The 19,493-nt window shown below is 54.6% G+C and overlaps 1 protein-coding gene and 1 pseudogene across 8 annotated transcripts in view; one reads left to right on the top strand and one right to left on the bottom strand.

The window, feature by feature from the left end:
- The window catches only part of SH3PXD2A (SH3 and PX domains 2A), a 249,334-nt gene that overhangs the window by 51,827 nt on the left and 178,014 nt on the right, over nt 1-19,493 (bottom strand). The window lies entirely within an intron of this gene.
- Nucleotides 5,241-5,942, top strand: LOC118632626 (annotated as a pseudogene).

The raw sequence follows: 19,493 nt of genomic DNA, 5'->3' as shown, positions 1-19,493 counted from the left end.
CCAGCTCAGCTCTTTGGAGACCCAGAGGGACCCTATCCTACCTGAGACCCTGTCACATGAATATGCACATGCACAGCCTCAGGCAGCCCCTCCAAAGCCAGGATTGTATTTCAGGCAGAAATACAACCAACGGGGCCAGCAGGGCCAGCCTGGCTCGCACTCAGATAGGGCCAGCTTCTGCGCCTGCCCCTACCAGCAGTAGGGCACAGTGTTGACAGAGATTGCCTCCCATTGGGCCCTTGGGGGGATGTCAGTGCTTCTGTGGCTAACAGCACTTCTTAAGGGCACCCAGCACAGAGAGGGGCTCCCTTTCCAGTTCATGTAAACTCAAGATACAAACAGACGAGGAGTGGCCCAGCAGCAGGTTAGAGAGCTTCCAAACCCTGAGAGCACCTGGAACATACCGAGAATTAACCGCGAGCCTGTTAGGCAGCCACGTCATCTCGCTGTCTGCTTTGATCCTCACAACCACCCTATGTGGCAGGTCTTCTTACAGACCCATTTTACACACAGGCAGACTGAGGCTCATGAGAGTGAGCGATTTTCCTAAGGTCATATGGCTGGGACTGAACCCAAGCCCACCTGACACCGGCACTTGTGTTCTGACCTTCTGCACAGTGCCCAGCCCGAGCGCCCCTGATCCCTGGTTTCCAAGGAGGGGCCTGCTGCATCCTGTCCCCAGACACCCGGCACACAGGTAGTGCTTAATGAAGACTGGAGTGTGGATTCCTTGTTGACTCGTGATACATCTTCTGACTAGACCGGTGTCCACGTAGGTGGTCAGCATTCAGTGCTGTCGGTGAAAGGAACGAAAAGGCAGCCGGAGGCGCGAAGTGACTTAATGGTTTGTTTTGAGCCAATCCAGATAAACCAGGCAGGGCCTCACTTCTGAAATTTGGGGAAACTAGACAACTAAACTGTGGGAAGGAGAAAGAGAAGGCGGGAACAGGCACAGAGAGCAGTGGCCAGGTGCTGCCAGAGAGGGCGAGCCGGGGTACAGGGGAAGGGAGAGACGTCGGCTCACTTCCACCCAAGCCAAGGAAATCCGAGACAAGATTTCAGAGAGGGGGAAAATCTACATAATCCTTCCTCCAGCCCCTTGGCCTGAGCTTTCTGGAGACTGACACTCCGGGGCACAGGTAGAAAAGGTAAGGAATGTTCTCCACGCATTCCAGGATACGCAAGGCAGGCGGTGGGACTTCTTGAAGGCTACTCCAAAGGCTGGGGGATGGACAGATGGACACACACTCTGTCCTCCTGGCTGCCCTCCCCTCCCCCAGCACATGCAGGCTCCCAGCGTGCTCACTCTGGCATTTGCCTCTTAGGGTGTTGCCTGCCCAGGGCTGCCCGGGTGGGCGTGAGCTGGGAGCAGGTATCCAGATGAGAAACTACTGGGCAGGCGGGTCGGTGGCTGATGTCATCCTGCAGGGGCCGGATCCTCTCCCAGCCAAGGCCCGGGAAATTAGGGGTTGAAGAAGTTGGCCCCAGAGAGGAGGAGGGGCAGTGGAGGGAGACTCCTGTCTTCAGATGAAGAGGGTTTGGCAGAAGTGTGGAGAAGGGACGGACCCTTCTAGAGAGGAGAGCCCCTCCCAGGTTGGGAGGGGGCTTTGTAAGAGTCCCATCCAGGGATGGCCTCTGTGCCTTCCTCAGAGCCCCTGGCTCAGTGTGCTAAGGCTCTGGCTGCTCCCCAAAGCCCTGCCTCACACCTGCCCTCCTCCAACTACCACCTGGATGAACCCCTGGCTCCTGCCCGATCTTGGCTGCCAACTTAAACTTCTAAACGAGGCTTTTGCCAAGTCAGTCCCCTGCTCCAACACCTTCAGTGGGTCCTGTGGCCTCTAGGATAGAGGTTAAGTTCAGTCTTTCCTGACGATCTAAACTCCCCAATTTCCCTGACACACAACCCTCCTGGTTCCAGGCAACATTCATCATTCAATACCTACGCCTCGGGCACCACTCTGTGGGGGCCACAGTTCTCGGCAGGTGCTTCTTCCCACGCCTGTGCTGTAGCTGTCCCCACCACCCGGTGGGACACACAACCCTCTCTACCAGCCCCAATCCTCCCCAACCACCTCTGCCCTCCAGGAGTCGCCTGATCACTCTAGCCATGGTGCTTGCTCCTGTCCTCTACTGAATTTTTTGGGTGGCACTATTGCCCAACCAGACCACCTGCTTTAGACAAGAGTCTCCCTGATGAGAGTAGATGCCCAGGCTGGTGCCATATGACATGTGAATGGACACAATAATTACCTGAGATTCATGGTGCAAAAGCATACAATGAAGTCTGAGGGCCTGAGGTCCAGTCTGCATCACCCCTTCCAGCTCTGTGACCCTACGGAGGACAACTTAACCTCTCTGAGTTTTAGCTTCTCATCTGTAAACAGCAACAGTAACAGTACCTGCTTCATGGGGTTGTTCCAAGCACAGTATGAGGTGACGGGGTTAATGCCCTATGTAAACTGTAAACAGTGTAAAAGCAAATAGAAGTGGGAAATCAGGGGAGGGGCAGGAGGGGTTTAGGTTGCTCTGCAGCCTCAGAGCCAGCAGGCAGCTCAGGGCAAGGGCTACAGGTGCCAGGAGAAGGTGGCTGCAGCCGTGTCCCTGCACATGACCCTCTCAGGCCCCACCTCCTGGCAGGCAGTGGGCACCTGCCAGCCAGAGAGCCGAATCAGAGCCCCCAGGCCCACTCAAGGGGATACCAGGCAAAGCAACCCAAAGACCCTCGTCTACAAGGATCCCAGCATCAGCCCTTACCTCCAAATTTCCTGTCTCATCGAACACGCCAACATTCCAGATGGTGAAACCAAGGCCCAGAGGGACCTGGCGACTCACCCCAGACTCCAAGCCTGGACTCTGTCTGGCTGGGTTCCCTCCCTCCAGTCCACAACTGCCTCCCCTCAGCCTCTCGTCCCAACAGCTGCGCTCACCCTGACAAGCCAAGCCCTGTGATGGCCCCTGCCCCAGGCTCCTCAAACTCTCCATGACCACCCCCAAAACCCTGGACATCCCACCAAGGTCCCTCCAGTCCCTCACAACTGTTTCCTTCCAGGCTGGACCCGTCCTGCCGGCTTCTCCACAGGGCCTCGGGCAGCCAGGCTATACGTTTGGTGAATAAAATGTATTGTTGTGGGCCAAGTGGGCTCTGGCTCACTGGCTCGAGGAGAGGGGAAAAAGGGACAGGAGCCCAGTTATTAGCTCAGGCCCAGGCCCTCGTCACAGGCAACATCAGAAGGAAGATTGCAAGGGGCTTGGGATAGACAGGCTGCCTTCTCCTCTGGTCCCCCCTCCTGGGATGTCCACCTCCCGTTCCCTGCCCACAGCTGTGGTGGGGAGGGGCCGGGCCTGGGGCTCTGACCTAGCTCCCTCTGACCTCTGTCGCTTCTGCCTTGTTCCCCAATCTCTAAGCCTGAACCTCTTCTCTCAGGTTTGGGCTGGGGAAGCAGGGGAGGGGGTCAGGGAGCACTCTCAGAAATGGAGGGGCTGGAAAAGCCTTCTGGAAATCCCATCCTCTGCCTGCCACTAGCTCCCTCTAGCAGCTGAGACCCTGCTGTCCCGGTTTTTCTGTAGTTGTCCAGTAAGATCAAAGATGAAAGGCAAGTCCCTGACCCCTGGCCCAGCTCTGCTCGGACAGACAAAGGGCACAGGCCCGTCTTTGAGGGCCATCCTGGCCCAGGCCGCCCAAAGCCCGAAAAGCCTGAGGCCAGAGGAAGCTCCAGGCTCTGCACCCCTGGGGCATGGGGGCTCTGACCTCCATCACAGTCACAGGACTGACCACTTCCTGCTGTAGCTCTCCGGGGAGGACCACTGGGAACCAGGCTTCTGCTTCTGCCTCAGGTTAACTGCCTGGAGTGAGATTAATAATCCCTGGCTGGCCCACTGAATTAATTGTTGAAGATGATGATGATAGGGACACTCGGTCTGCCAGGCTCCCCATGAGGTGGCCCTGCACCCACCTAGGGAGCTTACATAACCCAGCCAAGGCAGCACAGCCCACGACATAGCAGAGCAGGGATTCAAACCCACACACGCTGGTTCCGGGGTGCATTGCTTACACACTGAGCTATGTGCTCGCTGCCCATCAGAAGGCTCCAAGGCTAGATCTGAGGCCTAAAAAGGGTTGAAAGGCAGGCAAACCGTACAGGCAGCGGAGGGGCAAGAGAAGGCAGAGAGGATGCCGGGTGTGCCCACAAAGGGCTGCTACACATCTCAGGAAAGCATGCGGCTAGGGGCCAGCAGCACCGCCTCCCACACACGGGTGCTTGGGACGCACATGTTCACACACATGCACTCACATGCACACTGGGCAGTACCTGTGACGTCCTTTTTGGGAGACTCAGCCCAGCTGGAGAGCCACACTTCCAAGTCCCCGAGCGCAAAGCAGCAGAAGAGAATGAGAGAGAGAACCGTTAGGCAGGCAGGAGGTCCAAGGGGTGAGTGGCTCCAGGAGCCCAAGGAGCAGCTGGCGGAAGGCGGGGGAGGGGAGGGGAGTGATTTCCTGGCCCTGGGCTGGCTGCTGGGCGTGGGCCGGAGTGATTACAGAGGCGCTGGGACTCAGCCGGCTGGGACGGGGATAATGAGGTGTCTGCCGAAACGCAGGCATCTTTTGGAGCACAGAGAAGCCCACACAATCTTTGCTTGGAACAGGGCCCGTGGGTTATTACTGCCCTGGAGAAGGCAGCCTGGGCCTTTGTCTTTGACCATGCGGGTGGCTGGCCCCACAGGGCTCGGTGGCTCCAAGGATCCTCACCAGGCCAGCAGGCTCAGGAGGAATTCAAACATCAGGTTTGGAGAGCCCAAGGCCAGTCTTCAGGCTTGGAGCACCACGCCCCTGGGCCTTGATGTCTTCTCTAGCCCTTGCTCCAGCCCCACCCTCGGAGGAAAACAGGCCCTGGCAGAACATTTTAGTGTCTCACACCTCAATTCCAACCCAGAAGGTCAGGGACCTTTAGTAATCAGAAGAGAAGGGCTCTATTTCAGGCTCAGATGTCTGATCTGGGCCTCAGTTTCCTCATCTGTGACATGAGGTTAAAGGTTTCTTCCTGCCAAGAGGCAGAAGCGAAGTCAAAGCACCTAAAAGAACATACAATCATGAGATGCGCTATAATAACATTAAGGCAGAGAGCTCTTAGCCGAGTCAATGGAGTGAACACTCTGGAGGATCAACGTGTCATCAACACTGACACTCGCCTCAAAGTGCACCGTGGCCCCTTCGCTCCCCATGACCAGCCCTGGAGGTGGGTATGCATTTCTTGCCCCGCTTCACAGGGAAGGAATATGAGTTCAGGCAGGAGAAGCAAGCAGCCCAAGTTCCCACGAACACAGAGTGGCAGAGCCAGAAATGGATCTGGGTCTGGGAATACCCTGGCTGGGGCTCTCTCTGCCGAACTGCTCATCGCTTCCGAAGGAGCCCGGCGTTGGCTGCAGTCGTGTCAGTGAGGAGGAAACACTGAGACGCAAGTTGAGATACAAACCCTTACACAAACCCTCGAACAAACGCTGATATAAAACCCTCGCATTGGCTCTGTGGCTTCTGCGGCTGCCGAAGAAGTAAGTGGTGGGGAAGAGGTGGGCACCAGTCAAGACTGAATAAGAAACGCAACTGCTTCCTCCTGAGCCACGGCGTGTCAGTTATACAAACACCACCTCGGGAAACAGTCTTCAGGAAAGCCTCGATGAGCTCACACAGTCTCAACAGATCACTCCCCGACGTGCCCTTCAAGTTCTACTTCGGTTTGATAAGGCTACAAATGCAGCATTGGCTCCGAGGGTCAGGAACAGAGTCAATTTCAGCAGCTCTCTAAACATGTAGATTCTGCGATAATGTGTGGACTTTTGCATTGAATGATGCTGAATTCAGAGAGGTGACAGAACTTAGTAAAGTGGATAAAGTAAAAATTGTAGCCTGTGATGGTAAAAGTACTGGCTCCAATACTACAGAATGAATAGAAAAATGGCTTTTTTCTGCCGTCTTCTGTTATTATTCATCACTTTTTAAAGAGAAGCATAGAAGAGACTTTATTTATTCTAGCATTGCAGAAACGACCACACTGTGCCATACGATCAGAGAGACGCTTGTAACTCCACATTACCTTTATTCTGCAGCATGAAGAAACAGAACTTTTTTAAAAAAGACAAATCAAATGTTGCCTTCCTGATAACATTCTTTAAGAAACTTATTTTAAAACTCAAAAATAAATAAATAAAGCCCTTGCACTGCCCACCCTGCTCTGGCCAGCGTGCTGGCTGACCAGCGACAGAGGGATCATGATCAGAACACCAGCAGACGTTTACACAGCATTCACTGTACACCGAGCACCGTGCTGAGCACTACACATGGCAACTGTTTGTTTTTCACAATAATCCTACAATGATCATGTATTCCCTCCACTTCGCAGATGAGAACAATGAACTAGAGAGGTTCAGTAACTTGCCCGAGGTCACACAGCTAATACAGTGTCCATCTCTCGTGGGGACACAGGCCAGGCGATAAGTTTACCACTCTCCACTGGAAGCACCCAGCGCTCCCTTGCTCAGCAAGCCGCCTTCCAATGCGGGCTGGCCCCCACGTAGACTGGCAGCCCAGCCCTTCCAGTTCTTACTGGAAACCAACAGAGCGGGCTCCGGGGGAGCGGTTTAGCAAGCCCTCTGCAGTCTGACCGGTTGGGCTCAAATCCAGGCTCTGCCAGTTTGAGGAAGTTACTTAACCTCTCTGAACCTGTTCCCTCACTTGTGAAAATCCAGATGAAATGATACATTTACCTTCGAGGTTGCTGTGAGGGTTAAAAGAGGTAACGGGCATTAAGTGCTCAGTACAGTGCCTACTATATAGTCAGTGATGGTGACTGTTAGCCACCATGCACGACATCTCCCATGAGCTTGGTTCGATCAGCTCTGGGGCACCAGAGAAAGCACACTCCTGGAGCTGCAGGGACGAGAACCAGACGGTGCTTATACCGGATGCACTAAGAAAATGCTGGTACCTGTCAGATGGCTCCCCTTAGACAAGCCCAGACATCAGGTCAGTTGGAATGGGGGATAGAGGGACTCAGGGGGGCTGCACCCAGAGACGAACATTCTGTGCCTAGAGCCTCCCAGCGGGCCTAGCAGCGGGAAGCTTCCTATGCTGGCCCTGCGTTCGTGTCCCAGGAGGGCTGAGATGGTAGATGCGCGCCCAGGCTCTCCGAGGCTCTACGCTGGGTTAGCCAAGTGGGTCTGCGGTCAGAATGTGAGACTTCATTGTCTACTGCCGATTCTTGCTGGGCTATACTTTCCTGCTACTGTACCCCAGATGTGGCCAAGTGGGCTGCCCCCCAGCAAGGCCATGCCAGGCCACCCCAGCCCCATCGGGTTCCACCCTGCTCTGTGCTGACCCAGCTAAGAGGTCACCGTATCTCTATCTCTGCTGGCTTTGGTGTTTTGCATACCTTCCTTTTTGGTTTCTTTTGGTGCTTCAGAAGGAAACCCTTTGGGAAGTGCTAACCCCTTTCGGTGAGCCAAGGGAAATGGTTTGGCTGGGGCCTGGAGAAGCCCAGGAGCCTATTCTGCTAGAATAGGATTTGACAGACTTTTTCTATAAAGGGCCAGAGAGTCCGCATTTTAGGCCTGTGGGCCATGTGATCTCTGTCCAGACTGCTCAACCCTGTGGGTGGGCGGTGTGCCAGTAAAACTTTATTTACAAAACCATCTGGTAGGCTGGGCGTGGCTTGCGGGCAGTGGTTTGTCAACCCCTTTGCTAGAAGATGAGAGCCCTCAGAGAGGGAGAGATGCCCCGTAACCCCAGGAGAGAGAAGTGGGGACCCACAAAGATTAGATGCTCACACGGTCTTGGCTGCTAGGACATTTTTTTCAAGAATCATCTTGAAGGGTCTGATGCCCTTCCAGGCCCTTGGGTTTGGGCATTTGGGCAGACAGGGCAGATGGACAGGAAACAGCCCCTACGAAGTGTACAGCCTGAGCTCATGCCAACCCCCTTCACCCCCACAAGCAGGCCTTCCCTTCTCTCTCCAAAGGAAAATGGGAAGCAAACCAGAAGGAGCCTGTCTTTTTAAAAGAAAGTCTTTTTAAAACATGATTTATTTCCCAGTCCCCTGGATCGGTGGAATTAATCCAGTTCCACAGTTCCCACTCCCCGTCTCCCCGCCTTGGAGTACCTTCTCTCCAGCCCACCCCAGCAAGCCGTCTCCCAGGGTGGGAAGGACCCCCTCAGCCTCGTACAACGAACGAGCCCCTGGCTCACGCACCCTGGCCCTCCGGCCAGGAGACAGACAAGGTTGCTGGCTCTGGTCTGGGAAAATGGAGAGACAGAGAGATGGGGTGAAGGCATGAGAGTCAGACGCAGCCAAATGAGCAGCTGTGACTGACACAGACCAACTGCTTCCTGCCCTCCCTACTGTCTCTACCTCCCTCTCTAGTGACAGAACCAAGGGCCCCACAGAGCAGGGTCGCAGTGCCTGGTGGAAACCGAGGGGCGTCAGACCAGGAAGCTGCACAACTGACTTCGCTGAGCACCAGCTATGTGACCTCAGGCGAGTGGCATGAATTCTCTGGGACGCAGTGCTCACCACGGTGAGATCAAGCATTTGGGCCCAGGGATCTCCAAGGCACTTCTCTGATGTTCTAGACTCTTCCAGCAGAAACGCGCTGGTCTCAGTAGGACAAGTGCACCCTAGCTGAAAAGAGTCTTTCCAGAGAAGCAGACTGCCTTTCCAGGGAAAACCACTTGAACACATGCTCAGTATATGGAAGCTCAAGTGAAAAAAGCAAATAATTCAGGAGGTGCATTGGGCAGAGAAATAGAGCAATTATTATTATTTTTTTAATCTCGGTTCTTGTGCTTATGCCACCTTTTAGCTCAGATTCTGGGCACTTGGCAAATACCTGGGCCTCTTCGGCCTCTGTAACGTGAGCACAAGACCTACTTTGTCTTCTTCGTAGGGTTGTTTTAGGAGTGAAATGGCCTAATGCCTGTGAGAGGCTTCGGAGGGGGACACCGAGGGGGGTGGATGGCAGGGGCAGAGCTGGTGACTGTAGTGTGTGCCTGGGAGATGGGAGGTGTGGAGACAGGGTCCCTCCGTTGGCCATTCCCCCGTACCTACGTCCCTGCCACGGCCATTCCTATTGGTTTGCAAAACCAGCAAGAACTTGGGTCCAAAAAAAACCATGTGCCTGCACGTCCCGGCCAAATACAGTGACCTGAGGACACGTAGATGCTGAACCTGATTCTTGTCAGGTCCAGGTGACTATGAGAAGTCAAAGAACAATACTACAGGTGCCCATGATGTTCGGGAAGCTTCCACCAAACACACATGCACCCAAGCACTACATTAAAAAAAAAAAAACACACCTGCATAGTCCTAAGTTAGGAAGGAGACTCTTATTGGTTCATAATTGTTTCTTGGAGTTTTGTTAACTCCGGAGAAGCGAGAAATGGGTTCAATTTACCCAAATCTAGTCTCAAACCATGTTTCCAGGAATCCTTCCTTCTCTGGTGTCAAGCAAGTTCCACCCATCCAAACTAATAAATCCAGAGTGGGCGGCGAGCCCAGGTGGGAGAGACGGAGTGAGAACGGCCAACAGCACAAACTCCTCGGAGAATGAAAGCAAACCAAGGGCCCAGGGGACCAGGGCAGGGTCACCCTCCTTATCAGCTTCCACAGTCCCCGCCCTGGGATCTGGGGAGGGGAGGAGAAGGAGAGACCCTGCCAGGGCCCCGGAATGGAATGAATACACCCACCCCCACCTCCCCCACATCCTTCCATTCTCCAGCATCTCAGTGTACTTGAGCACTCAAGACCTCTCCCTCGGCGGGAATTCTATTGTTCTTACCTCACTCACTGCAGCCTTGAACTGGTTTCTAAACGTCTGCTGGATTCTAGTCTTCTCTCTCCCTTTGTACAACTCAACTTTGCACAGGGCTAGATTTCTTAGGTTTCCCACCAACTCCATGTGTTTCTTTCCCTTTTTTGACTAGGCCACCAGGAAACTCGGCCATGCTTTCAGGCATCAACTGATTAGGGGCTGACAGCTGCTGGTCCTGTTATTTCAAGGTAGTAATAGGAGGAGCTGTCCCTTGGTGTAGGCACTGCACTGCTATGGGCATCCGGTAGCTCAGATCCTCACCACAGCCCCGCAGGGCTACCAGTCCTTTAGAAAGGAGTGATTTACAAAGCAGCAGTTCGGCTTGAATGATGTATTCCCTTCAGGGGGCCTGAAATAGGTCATCATGCTTAAAGCAGCAAAAAAAGAAGCGCAACAGTGAAAGCGGTATGAATGCCGTCCAGAAAAAGGCTGGCCCAGATTAAGATGGCTAAGAAAGCAAGCAAGCAATAGTTCAAACGTGACTTCCAATCAAAGGCACACGGGTAGAAGTCTGGAAGGGCACAACTAAAAGGTGTGTGAGCTGCTGCTCACGTGGGCAAGCAGCCCCCGGCTTGTCTCAAATACACATGGCCTGAGAAAACCGTGGCCGTGGACAGAGGGGGGAGGGCTTAATGCTGCTGTAGCAGCAGCTCAGAGCCTTGGCCTGCCTTATACATGCACCGCTCCAAGGCAGGACTTGCTCCAGGAGGTGTCATCTGGGCAGTCACACAGGGTCCTACCCTCACTTGGTTCTTATGCCCCCCATTTGAACTTTAATAGTTTATGAATAGAAGGCCCCATAAATAATATAGCTGGTGCTGCAAGAGGGTTCTGGGTCACAGAATTCTGAATGAAATGAAAGGAAGTACAGAAGAAATTCAGTAGGCCAGAAATTTCTGGTGGGTGTCACCTTAAAGACAGAGGCAATCCTAAATGGAAAGACAGGCCATTGTTTGCCTCTAGGTCCCCTGCTTCCCCAACGCTTCTGGCTTCTTGCTGGTAACCCAAAGGCTGGGGCTACCAGTCTCTGGACTCAGGACCAGAGAGGAGAAGAAATCTGCCCAAGATCACACAGCAAGTGTGTGGCACGGCTGGGGCTAGAACAATTGTACTAGTTCCCACTTTCTTAACGTTCATGCTGGGCACTGAGCCAAATCTTTTATGAGCCTTATCTAATTTAATCCTTACAACAATCTGTATTTTACAGATGCAGAAATGGGACCCAGGGAAGTTAAGGTTGTTCCCAAGGCCCTACAGCAAGGAAGCGATGGGCCAGACTTGAGCCCAGGCAGGCTGGCCGGGAACTGGGAACAAAGGGGCCCGAAACGGGGAACTACATTCTCTGGATCCTCCCTGGCCATTGGCCAAGGGAGGCTCATTTATTCCTGCTGGGCTTCTCTTTGTAAATGCAGCCATATTCCTATTCATTTTGCTCTCAGTAAGAAGGGACCTGTCTCCTTCCCCAGGAGTGCCTTTCCCAGAACCCAGAGTCCACGTGGGGGCAGCCCAACCCGGGGCAGGAATGCACCACTGACCCTCCAGCCACAGCCCTGCAGTCAGAGAACAGTCAGTCCCCCCGCCTCAGGTGGGGAATGGGGTGGGGTGGGGGCTGGGCTGGGCCTGGAGCCATTCCACAGCCCCGTAGGGACTACGTCCAAAGGCTTCAGCTAGGCCATGGCTGGGGCCAGCAGAGACAGCCCAGACTAAGTGGGTATGAGTGGAGAGACCAAGGAAGCCCGGGGGGCACCGCAGCTGCCTAGAGGGTCCACGCTGGCAGGGGGTGGTGGGCAGGTCTGCCATCCTCCCTCCACCTGCTGAAAAGACCCGAAGCTTCTCAGTTAAAGACAGGTGCTGTGGTTAATCAGAGGCACCGTGGGTGGACAGAGGGGTGCTGGGTGGGAAGGCTAGCAAGGCTCGGAGCCTCTGGTCCCCGCAGCTGCTGCCTGACCCCACAGCAAGCCCCTTGGGTTCCAGCCTCCCCCTCAGTTCCCGGGTTCCCCCCTCTCCCCATTCCGGGCGTTGGTGTGCAGAGATGAGACAAACTCAACTCTGTTCAGAGTTCTAGGATCCCAGCCACCCCCCTCCCGGGAGAGGTCTGCCTTGGTGGTCCTCCCCCACTTACTGGGCTATCCCTTAGCCAAAGCCCGTAGCTGTGGGGATGAGGCAGCCGAAGCAGGGCCAGTGAAACAGGACGGAGGGAGCAGTTCCTGGGTCTCCAGGCCCCAGCTCTGCGGTCCGTCTCTGACCCTGGCTCTCTCCATATGAGCTGTGAGTGATGGAGTCAACGGCAGTGCACCCAGGCCTGGCACTGCCAGCCCAGAGCCACAGCAAGCGAACATCTCCGGTTCTCAAGACTGGACTCTTGCTATCAGATCCTCAATGAATCAGTTGCTAACTATGCGATTAGGCCATGTGCACAGCCCGGGGCCCCTAGCTATGACCAACGGACTCTCCCCTGTCTGTCTCCAGGCTTTGGAGACAGGGCACAGACATTCACAACCACAGACACTTTCCCAGGTCTTCCTGGCTGCTTCAGGAGTCTCGTAGGACAGGGGAGGCAGTGCGACCCCCCCCCCCCATCCACCTTCCTGGCACTGGTGGGGCTGCCACTCATGAGCATCCTCATTCCCTGAGGCTGCCCGGACTGACCAGAGGGCACACTTGGGCCAGGCCCAGCGGGCTGGGCTGGGGAATGCAACAGGGTTGAGTGTTGGAGGTCTCCTGTCTGTAACTGGCCCTGACTTTGGGGCAGGGCTCACAGTCTTCAGCTGACATCTGACTGGACACTGCCATTGACTGGAGCCAGACATTGAATGAGGGGCAGAGCTGAGGATGGCCCACTTTTCAAGGTTTGCCAGCTTCCCTCATCTTTCCCTGGGCAGGATCTCTGTATTGTTCACTATCGACTGGCTCCAGAATGTCTGGTTAGCACAACAGTCCCAGCAGGTGTCTGGTACACAGCAGGTGCTTAGTCAAAATTTGTTATGAGTCTCTCTAACCAGATCTTAAGTCCCTTCAGGATCTTAACCTGGGTGCCCAGTGAATCCTCAGGGGCTAATGGAAGGGTGCACATTCCCTCCGTCCCAAGGGTTTCACGTGGAGACTGAGGCCCGGCTTATCCCACTGCCCTGGGGTATTTGCACCGGGACCTTGCACGCTCTCTAGTTCAGGTTTTGCCTGCTAAGCCACATACGGGTCTTCTCCGGCTGGGAGAGACCCTGAGCCTAGCTTGTGCTGGACAGTGGCTCACAGGCAGGTACCCGATCGAACCCGGCAGGACATCCCTGGAAGTCTGTTGGCTTCCAGTGTCTGCTGTAAAGCCCTTCAAAGAGACTTAAAAAAAAGTATCCATAACGAATATGGTCTATGGCAAGATGGATGTTGCAGGAAATGGCTCAGCAGGGCTCATGGCTCAGCAGCCCCCATGGTGTGTGCTGGGTGCCCCGGGCCTCTCCTTACCCCCACCTCTCTCCTGCTCTCCGAGGGCCAGGACCAATCCCCTGAGCTCTCAATGCCACGTAAACACAGCAGTGTGAGTGCATGCGCACGCACACGCACCCCAATGCTTGGAAAATCCCTACATCTGGCTCTCACGTGACCGAGCTATGCCCAGAAGGCCGCGGCTGGAGGGCCTGGTGGACGGAGGAGGTCAGGAGTGTGTGAGCTCCCTGGAGGACACAGAGTTAACCCTCTGGCACCACAGCTCAGGGCCTCTGGCGAGTGCCAAGCTTCCGCCTGGAGAGAAGCCAGGAAGACCCGTGCTCAGGGGGCACTGTCCTGGCTCACTGCACAAGTCGGGGAGGTAGGACCACTTCTCTGGGTCACCCTGGTCTTCACCTGTGACACAAAAGGGCTACTCTTTCTGCGTCAATTCTGGTCAATCTTCAACCACTGGGGAGACCGACGGATGGCGATCCCTTCCTCGTCGAGGCCAGTCTATTAGCAGTTAGTTTGTGAGCACCTCCTAGTGCCAGGAACCTGGCTGGGGGGCCTTGGCCCTGGCACCGTGAAGTGAGGAGGAGTCTTGCCCTCCTTTCCCAGGCCAGGACCTGTATCCCCCAGGAGACCACTGGGAGAATCCTCCTAATGAAAAAGAAAGGGTCTGGGGCCCAGTTCTCTCCAACCCAGACACGTGTATTCACTTTACACTTAGAACTTTTAAGGTTTCAACAAGTTTTTTTGTTGCTGTTAATTCTCACCAGAGGATACTTTCCATTGATTTTAGACAGAGTGGAAGGGAAGAAGGGAGAGAGAGAGAGAGAGAGAGAGAGAGACAGAGAGAGACAGAGAGAGAGACAGAGAGAGAGACAGAGAGAGAAACACCGATGTGAGAGAGACACATTGATCAGTTGCCTCCTGCATGATCCCATCCAGGGACCGAACCCCAGCTGAGGTACATGAATCAAACTCGTGACTCTCTGGCCCACTGGCTGATGCTCCAACCGCTGAGACAAACAAGCCAGGCACAGTGTCTGTTAGAGTGTTGGCCCGCAGACCAAAGGGTCATGGGTTCCATTCCTGGTCAAGGGCATGTACCTGAGTTGCAGGTTCGATCCCCAGCCCCGGTCGAGGTGGTCATGCAGGAGGCAGCCAACTGATGTCTCTCTCTCACATCAACGTTTCTCTCTCTCTCTCCCTCCCACTCTATTTGAAGATAAATGGAAAAATATCCTTGGGTGAGGATTTAAAAAAACAAAACAAAACTGGCTGGGGCTCAACAACTTGAGTGAAGGAGGGACCTTCCGCAACAACAGCGCCATCAGGAGGTGCTCCGGGCAAGCAGAGGACACACTGCTGTCCAGTTGGAAGACGTGGCATGCTCGGATGGCTAATGCTGAGTGACCAGCTGTCCTCTGCATGGCTGCTCTCCCTCTTCTCCAGGATGACTCATTTAAAAAATTTTTTTTTTCTTTATTGATTTTAGAAAGCAAGGGAGAGGGAGAGAGAAATAGAAACATTGATGAGAGAGAACATTGACTGGCAGCCTCCTGCATGCCCCCCACTAAGGATCCAGCCCACAACCTGGGCATGTGTCCTGACCGGGAATCAAACTGGCGACCTCCTGGTGCATGGGTAGACACTCAACCACTGAGCCACGCTGGCTGGGTGAGGCTGACTCATTTAGAAACCTCCACGAACCAGGGCTGGAAGCTTCACTTGGCACCCCAGGTAGGGATGTGTGCCACCTTCTCACCCTGCCCCAACCCCATCATAGCACTTGGGCATCGTGTTATAACTGCTGCCTACTTTCTGACCTCCCCGACCCGACAGAGTCCTGCGGACAGGACCTCATCGGCTCATCTGTCCCTGAGCTTGCACGGCGGGGCCCGGCGCAGAGGAAGGGCTCAGATGTTGGCTGGCCGGATCTACGTGACAGCCATGACAGAGCAGTGAGGTCAGCTACAGGCCTGGCAGGAACCACCGACTCCTAGAAGGGAAGTCTAGTACCAGTGTCATTCAGAAACTTGCTTCCTATCAATTGGGCCCTCGGGGGTTCCCCCCAGCTTCCAGGAGAGCTGCTATTAGTGCTGACTGAGCCATGGGCTTGCGCAGAGAGAGCAACCAAGGTCATCAAAGAAGTTGGGGCCAGGGCCCTCTTAATCAGAACGCTATGATCACATGTAAATGAGAACCGATGGAGGTGTTCCAGGACCACGAGGCCCCCGGGAGGGACAGGGGCATGGCAGGGAGCTGAAGCAGAGGCCAGACTGGGACAAGGGGTGGTAAAATGTGCAAGGTTCCCTTGGGGGGCCATTGCCAATGTACAAAGAATCTTGATTTGGCCCCTTGTCACTAGCCTGTCGTGACAGCTTTACAAGGACCACACCCTCCTGCCAGGAACAGTTATGTACCCAACCCTGACCCAGAGCCACACTCCAGAGCCTAAGGTGCTCCACGGCCAAGCTGGGGAGACTTGGGGTAATGGGAAAGGCAGCACCCGGAACATTCGGGGGCCCCTTCTACAGCCCCGCACCCGTGTGCCAGGGCAGCACTGTAGAAGGAAGAGAGGGGTGCCCCTTCCTTCTGAGCACAGGGAAGTGAGGGGACTTTCTGACAGGGTCCAGCTTTCTCGGTACAAGATTCCAGGTCTACCATTAACAAAACACGTCTTTGTACCAGCTGCTGGGGTCACACGTGGCAATGACAAGATCCAGGGGAGCAAAGCAGAAAGAGTTGGGGAAAACCACTTCTTTCCCCGCAAACATCTAAGTTTTACTGAAACTTTGGAAAATTTTTCTTTGCCTTCACATTTCAAAACTGGCCAATTATAAAAATGCCACAAGCCAACGAAGTTACACACGCCACATTTCTATTTCTAAACAAAGTAACTTTAGATCAGAAAAAGGTGCTAAAACAATAAGTAATGCACATTTCCCCAAATCTTTGTTTTTCCACTGGCTTCGTCATTACTGGAAATGCTGCCTCTTTTGTCACATGTCTATAAACCAAAGCCGAAGTGAGAAACAAGTTATTTTCTGGCCGAGGGCCGCGGTGGGAAGCATTTCTCCGCTGGACCACAACGTGGGTGTCTCCTCCCCCCAGAAGAAAACCTTATGGAAATAAAAGGCAGATGGAGTCTCGTCACTGCCTCCTGATGAGACGGGAAGGGAGGCCAGTGGCTGGGTGGCCCCAAATGCTGGGCCAGTGTTCTCTATCCTTGGACTGGTCCCCCTTTCCCATGCTGGCCCAGCCCCCCAACTTGGGAGATAACCAAATGTATCTGCAAGGAGCAGCCCCATCAGTCATTGTCCATCACCAGGACTCTGACCCTTCTGCCTCCTCACTGCCTGTCTACCCTGAACACCGCCATCAGTCCACACGGATGACCCATCCGAAAGTCAACAACCCTGGCTTGATCTCAGAACCCCTGGGGGTGGGAGTGGGGGGTCTAGGCAGCACCCCCCAGGTGCTGACTCCGCAGGTCTGCCAGGGCCTGGGAGCCTGCATGTCGGTAAGTAGCGCAGGATTCTGAAGCACACCTCTGGGCTTCGCACGCGCTGTCCCTTCCAGACCACTTGCCTGTTTTCCCGGCAGGGGAAGCTGTGCAGGAGCAAGGAGGCAGAGAGGAACGAAGCGAGGCTGAGAGGGTCAAGGCTCCCAGCTAGCTGCCTCCGTCCCGGGTGCGTTCTCCTCACCCACCGCTGCTCCGTGTGCCAGGCCAGCAGAGCAGGGGGCCGTGCCGCCCCTGCTGCGGAAGTTGTGGCACAGACACACGCACACGCACACGAGCATCACTGCCACGTGGGCTGGCTGTGGAGCTGCCCCATCAATCAGCCTTCTTTCATTTCCAATTAGTTGGCTTTGAACTCCAGGGGTGACATCAGGCTGAGGACCTGGAGCCATAAGAATTAAAAACTGCTTCAAAACACTAGCCCGGGTGAGATGTGCCAGAGGCACTGCCTCTGTGAGACACGTCCGCTTTTGGCACTGGCCATTGGATGGTGCCAGGAACATCCCAGCCATCTTTGCTAAGCAGCCTGGGGCCCCCTCACTGCAGATGGGTGGCTCGGGCAGACAGAAAAGCCTTGGAAAAGTGCTCTGAGAAGTCTTGCTGAGACTCTCTCCCAGGTTTCTTTTCCAGACTCATCTCCTGTTCTCCCTTCCCTAGCCCTTCCCTCCTGCAGGCTAGACACCTCTCCTTCCCTCAGCTCTCACACGCAACCCAGCCTCCAAGTCCCTGCTCATGCCTGGCCCCCACCAGAGGGACCTGACCACCCCTCTGCTCTTCTGTGGCTTCCACGCCCCAGGACACGTCTCTGGCCTCTTGCATCTTGGCTAGCCCCCTTTTCTGGGACTCCCACAGCTTGAGGATCACAGCCCATCCTGCCTTATATCCATTAACGAACCCCCGACAACGCCCTGCTTTCTCGGTTGAGCTGTGAGCTCCAAGAGGCCAGGGACCAGCCACCGCATAAGAGGAAGGAAAGCTTCAGGGACCCTGCACTCCGGAGGGGTGAAGGCTGCTGCTGCCTTGTCTCTGTCCACCTCCCTCTGTGGCTGGTGAGCAGAGCAGGCCCAGGGCCCAGAGAGCTGGTTCTGCTCTGTGTCCTACTGGGCATCATTCTGGGGAAGAGGAGGCCCCGGAGGCCTTATAGAGCTGCTTTCGCTCTGCACAGTGGCCCTCCTCACGCCTCTGCTCTGCTCCAGGGCTGGTGGGAGCGTGACGAGCAGGACTCGGGTTCCGGGGGCAGGTCCCTCCCGCTAGGAACTGCCTGCTAGAGGTCTTCAGAGCCCGCGTCCTGGTCACCTATGGGTCCTATAGGCCTTGGCTCAGGAATGAACAGACTTCAGCAGAAAGAGGTTTGGATCAGAAGGACCGGATTCGAATCCCCTGTCTACTTGGCTAGGTGACCTTGGGCAAGTTCTTTAACCTACCTTTCCTGGTCTATAAAATGGGGGGACAAGACCACCTGCCTGGGTTGTTACGAGATGGTACACACTCTGACTTCCCCCATTTGATCGAGGAGTCACTCATGGAGGAGGGCAAAGGCCACAGCCAGTGGTCTCTCCTGGTTGAGAGCTGGATATCTAAGGTGCTGCCTCCTCTTCGTGATGAAGGCAGCTAAACCCTTAGTGAGTGTTCACTGTGCCAGGCACAAAGCTGCGGTTAACACTTCTTATGTATTAACTTGTATTCAAGCCTCAAACAACCTGATGAATTGCTATCATTATCCCACTTCACAGAGGAGGAAACTGAGGCACGTGCAAGTTAAGGACTTGCCTAAGATCACACAGCTGACAGCTGGGGCATGAAGCTAGGCATTCTGGCTCTGGAGTCTGTGTTCTTAATTCTACAGAATACTCTGCGACGGCTGAGTCCAGTCCCACCTCCTCTGGGCCAGGCCCAGGGCTCACAGAATGGGAACAAATGCTTCAAGGGGTCTCCTTACTCTCAGATCAAAGGTAAGACACATTCCCCCTCCTTTCAGAACCCATCACTGATTAAGACAACTGTTGTTACTGGGAGCTTGCTATGTGCCAGGCTCTCTGCTAATTCAGTCCTTACATTTAATGAAGGCAGGTACAATTCTTACCCCCATTTTCCATATGGGGGCATGGAGGTCAGAGGTTAAGTTGCCAGTTACAGAGCAAACACATGGCAGAGAAGGGGTTCAAACCCTGTCTGACTGATGCCAAAACCTAAACTCTCACCTCCACGCAAAACGTGCTTCTCCTTGATGCAACTACAGTCACGCTGACCTCACTAATTCTGTCCAATAATAATAATGCAGGTTTTATGATCACTAAAATGGAAGCTGGCCTGAGCTCACCAATTTTTCCAAGGATAAGTATAAAGTAAACAGGATTTCATGAGAAACATCAATCCTTGCCCTAAGAACGCGTGTGCAACACTCCAGAACAACCCCCTTTGCATGCAACCAGGGACAGCTTCACAGAGCTCCTGGATGGGATGGAGAACAGCCCCTCTGCCTGGCAACAATCCCAGGGCCAGGTCAGTTCCACAGGATCCGTGGCCTCCTGCGCCCTCTAGTGGCACAACTCAGAACTCCCCAGTCACGGGCCCTGGAAAATGCTGCTTCCTAGAACAGAGAGTACCATTCCATCCTTCCAGGTCTGCAGAGAGCTCCTGCCTTGGGGAGCCTGCTCCAGCCTCCTCTGAGCTTGTGGAGCAG

This window comes from Molossus molossus, unplaced genomic scaffold (genome assembly GCF_014108415.1).
Source record: "Molossus molossus isolate mMolMol1 unplaced genomic scaffold, mMolMol1.p scaffold_m16_p_17, whole genome shotgun sequence".
NCBI lineage: Eukaryota > Metazoa > Chordata > Mammalia > Chiroptera > Molossidae > Molossus > Molossus molossus.
The sequence above is the reverse complement of the archived record's forward strand: the minus strand, read 5'-3'. Positions and strand labels throughout refer to the sequence as shown.